Source organism: Schistocerca cancellata, chromosome 2 (genome assembly GCF_023864275.1).
Source record: "Schistocerca cancellata isolate TAMUIC-IGC-003103 chromosome 2, iqSchCanc2.1, whole genome shotgun sequence".
NCBI classification, from domain to species: domain Eukaryota; kingdom Metazoa; phylum Arthropoda; class Insecta; order Orthoptera; family Acrididae; genus Schistocerca; species Schistocerca cancellata.
Window position 1 is genome coordinate 109,850,186 of NC_064627.1, and position 5,183 is coordinate 109,855,368.

Consider the following 5,183-nt stretch of genomic DNA (forward strand, 5'->3'; position numbering starts at 1 on the left):
TGTCTGGCGCCATGTGTGGCGTTTCTTCGCAGTAAGCAGGTTGCGGATGTGTTGTTGTAATTGCCGGTGACGCGTGTGTCCCGGTCACGAGTGCGGAGAAAAGAGCGGTAGAGGCGGCGGGATTCTCGAAGGAGAAGGACGGCCTGTGGGGGCAGGGCTGGGCAGTGAGGATGGATGGCTTTGGTGGGGATATGGGTGACGACGGCGTCAGACAAGGTCTGGTGCAGGAAAGCAGCAGTGCAGCAGATGTCATCAGGTGGTTGGAGGGTAAGGTCGTAGCCTTCAACCTGGGTGTGAATGGAGGCATCCCAGTTGACATGGGAGTAATCATGGACAAGTTTAGGAGGGATGTCAGAGCGAGGGGCGGGGCGGGGATAGCGCCCATTAGAGATAGTGAGGAGAATGGTCACTGCCAATGAGGTCAAGGCGGTGGAAAGCAGACAAACACTTTGAACAGATTATTGGGAGTGTGGTGTTGAGTTGTGTACATGTCTGGCGCCATGTGTGGCGGTGATGCGCCCAAGGAGGTTGGGAGAGGCAAGGATCACATCGGGAGTGGTGTTGGATTCGGGTTGGGTGTGCTGGGGGAGGGGAACCAGGTCTCCCTGGAGGGTGGTGATAAACCGATGCCACCGCTGGAGGTCGGCGGCAATGGCGTAGGTGGAGAAGGTGCGGTCAATGTGGGCCAGGAAATCGTACAGGATGGGGGTGCGAGGGCGAATATAAATAGTGGCACAGGTGACGGTAGGGGTGAGAAAAAAAGAGGCTGAGGGTGAGATGCTTGGCAGGATTGTTAAGGAGAGGTTGGGGCCGAACAGGTAGGTGCTTGAGGTGGACTACTGCAACTCCGCCACGTGCCACAGAGTACAGGTTATCAAGATTCGAGTACACAAAGTATTTTCAGTGGATGAAGTTGCCGTATCTATGTAAAGTTGAACAGGCTTCCTCAGGACATCACAGCCTGGAGAGCTACATCAAACCCGTCAGCGGACTGAAGAACACAACAGCAGTAGTTTAGGTTAATATAAAATCTTTCGTGACACCGAGAAACTATTAACTTGTGTCTGAATAGTGTATAAATCTGAAAACTTGACGACGAATAAGACTGGAGGACAGTTTCAACCAGTCTTAGGTGGCGCTTAAATAGAGACACACACACACACACACAAATATCAGTACTCTCAGTACTGGTCATTCTAATGAAATGGATAATGACCATGGTATCACGAACACTGCAGGAGAGCACGCAGTTAATAGAAGAAAACTGATCTGGATGTACCCAAGAAGCAGAGAAAGCATGCGAGGTATTTAGAGTGAAACAATAAAGCAAATGACTTTTATCTGTGTGCGGAGCACCTGAAGTGGCTCTTTCGCCTAGAAAGGGGGGAATCTTTTAAAGTAATTTTGGTTTGTTCAGAGAGTTAGTTTTAATATTTCATTTTACTTTCTGTCGTATGTAGCTTTTTCTGTAACGACTCGTATCCATAAGAATGATACTAGTAAAAAGTTACTTTTTTTTAAGATGTCTGGAATAACTGCACAGAGAAGGTCGGACACTGATAAATATTTAACCATTATTATGTGTTGTCGGTAACCTAGACAGTATCTGGTATGTAGCAGTCATTGCCATCTGTGGGCGAAAACTGGAACAAGTACACAACATACCCAATTCCCATGGCAATACAACAACGATCGCTATGTATAGGCTACACGTGGAGGTAGCATATGAAAAGCTTTCGCTACACCGATAGCGAAGTTAAATGTTGATTCACAGATCGACTTCGTAAGACTGTCCGCCTACTTAGCTGCGTGGTTATGTGCTTGCCTACCGCACAGCGGTCCCGAGGTCGATTCCCGGCTGGGTTGGAGATCTTCTCCGCTGGTGGTCTGGGTGTTGTGTTATCTTTTTCACCGGCACGCGAGTCGCACAATGTGGCGTCACGCGCAGCTGGTGGCCGAACTTCCCCGGAGGAGACCTCCCGGCCGGCAGTGCCGTACGATCGTTTCATTTTTTTAGCGTAAGATTTCCTTCCCTACTTTAATGTGAAATGGCTCAGTGAAATCCCTTCCTGTTACTTGAAAATGTTTCATTGGTTTCAAACCGTCTCCGACAAGAGGAGCCTTGATGACTTGACCTCACAAATTCTCAGTAACTTTACAGGGATGAAACTTTCCTAATAATTTATTTGTAGACTGGCAGGCAAGTAAGATTCAGAATTCTTCTCGCAGTTCAGGAGTGACCTTAAAAACAATAAGCTGATTAAGAACAATTTGCACACTTTGTATTATTAAATGGAATAAATGATGTCGTCCACCAAGTAAGATTGGTTGTCGTGGTGCCTTAGAAAAACCATTCTTCAAAATGAACACGTCGATCTATGTCCATTCTTCGGAAATGGGATGCTCTCTGTACTGTTTTAATCCAGAGAAGACGTGCAGCGTTCATTTCCGGGGCTGAAAAATTCCATATAATTTTTTAAGGATCCTACGTTTCGAAGGCAACGGCCTTGCCGCAGTGGATACACCGGTTCCCGTCAGATCACCGAAGTTAAGCGCTGTCGGGCGTGGCCAGCGCTTGGATGGGTGACCATCCGGGCCGCCATGTGCTGTTGCCATTTTTCGGAGTGCACTCAGCCTCGTGATGCCAATTGAGGAGCTACTCGACCGAACAGTAGCGGCTCCGGTCAAAGAAAACTATCGTAACGACCGGGAGAGCGGTGTGCTGACCACACGCCCCTCCTATCCGCATCCTCAACTGAGGATGACACGGCGGTCGGAGGGTCCCGATGGGCCACTTGTGGCCTGAAGACGGAGTGCTTTTCTTTTGCTGAGTGCCTACGTTTAGAAGGAAATTCAAGATCCTGACAGTTGCTCGTAGTAATTTTCAGTAAGGACTCTAGTTTCAGACATTGAAGGGAGAGCCAAAAATATTTCTCATTAGTGCTTGATGGTTTAACTTTCTTGCCTCCGTCAGTGCAACTGAGAGTATGTCGTTTCCTGGACAGGTTTCTGTGGAATTCGCAAGCTATGGCGTCCATTGCCACTTCTGATCCAAGGAAAGCAGCCGAGTTTAACTGATTTCTCTTGAAGGGTGGTCCTCTGGGTTATCATCCCCTGGTTAGTCACATATGTACGAATCTCTATAAATCTACTGCAAATGAAAGTTTTCCACTTCTGTAGACCTTTACGTATCTACCCTAACTTTACTGAAGAGTCGTCCAAAGAGAGGTTAATTGTTATGTGCACCGATTTCATGAGCAGACGCTGTAGCCTAGGTGAAGACAACTTCACAGGAGCTAGCTGTCTGCATACTAGTCGGACGTTTACTCCATCCTTCGTTAATTAGGAATGTGCCAGTTTCTACATTCAAATACTTTGAATTGAATACCACGTAGGTGGCTGAATGGTTTTCATCAAAAAAGTGTGTTCATAGCGTAAGGAGATTATCTCGACGTCGCCTTGGGCAGCCTCGATGGAGTATTGCAGTGTAGAAGAAATGCAGGTCGCGGAAGTTCTTGTTTATGATCAGTTAGTTCCCACAGAGTAGCGGAAAGCAGGAAAGGACTCCAAGTGGAGCCAAAATGAAGTCGAACACAGTTACTTCATCCGTCGATTTACAGTCGTCTTCGCCTCAGTCAGCGAGTTTGTACTAGAAAACCCTGGTCTAGTCTCTGTCGTGAGTGTTTAGCACAAGATGTAGATATGCCCTGGTATCATCACCAATTATTGCAACTACACACAGTCAGAATCTGAGCAGAAGTGATAACTTCCAAGAAGAAGGTTGAGACCCATTTCCAGAGAATCGTCGAGAGAAGAATATTACGCTCATGTGAAGTCTCGTCGAAAACAGTTCTCCAATTAACCTTCCTTCTTTTCTCATTACTTGCCATATGTAATGTGACAGATAATAGCACTGGATGAGTATTTGTTCTGGTTCATCCACTTCCACGCAGATGTTATGATGTATTCTAGTGTTTGCTGATGGTGCATTTTTCTGAAATCGTCTTCTTCCGATAACCGTTCTATAGTGACCAGAACCGTTGTTCTTCGTTTTGGTGGTTGTTTGTGAAAATTACGTTCCCCTTTCTTGGAAGAGTGATAACTGTTCGGTTATTTTCGAGACGTCGAGATTCGTGAGACTGTTACAGAAAGTTAAAATTTTGAAGCTTAACAATTGTCTCTTTTGTTGCATTACAGTTCCCAGAAACATCGAAAAAGGTCATCCACAGAAGGGATTGTCGTCCTGCTTAACATGATTTACCGTAACAGTTTTCACAGCAGTGCCAGCTCAGTTTCCTCTCAGCATCCAGCATAGTACGCAACTAATCAACATCAATGATACGGCAAGACGTAAGGGATAGACGTATTTCACAATTTCAATGGATAGTTCATTGTAATTATCGATAAGAGAGGCAACCTGTAGTTTCCTTCGCTGACCTAGTACAATTATGCTGTGTGGCACAAATGGATGAAGCAGAAACGAATGACAGTTGGCATACTACAATAGATGTCCTGAAGTTACTGAAAATATTCTTTCACGTTAATTTAGAAGCTTATCTGCACGAATATGAACCAGATCACCGTGTTTCAAAGCAGCTAATTGCTAGTTGTCTACTCTCAGTTATTTTCAGATGCGCATTGTAACGGGACATCCTCCTCTAGCATTACTTTTCCTCACCATTAGTTGTCGGTACCAGTATTATTTTTCGAATTTTTGACAGGTGACTATTATCTTAGCTGCTTTTCTCAAAATTTGCATATAATTTTATACACAATATGTTATATTTCAAGCTAAAATTTATGAAAACGAATTACTTTACTTTGGATGTTATGATCGATAAGTACTAGTTCTGAATGTGCAGTTAAAATTATTTTCTTAGAGACATGTGGAATTACGAATTATTTGGCACTCTTAAAATTTCTATTATTAATTAAACAGTCTAGCACTGTATACTATGTTTATTTCTCGTTTCATTTATGAAATAATAATCGAAACTAATAGAAATTCAATTGTCAAGAAAAATTGTTATTTCCGATGACTGAGACAGTAGTAAGCATGCCTCTGATTTGGTCGGACGTATTTTTTGTATTTTGTGTGAACAATGTATTTCGGCTTCGTTAACGTGAAAACTCAAAAGACTGTACTAGATATTAAAATGCTACAAAATATATTAACTTAACAA

General features: G+C 44.1%; 1 pseudogene; it reads left to right on the top strand.

The window, feature by feature from the left end:
• The first annotated feature begins 2,497 nt into the window (after positions 1 to 2,497).
• On the top strand, positions 2,498 to 2,615 carry LOC126164105 (5S ribosomal RNA; annotated as a pseudogene).
• The last annotated feature ends 2,568 nt before the right edge of the window (positions 2,616 to 5,183 follow it).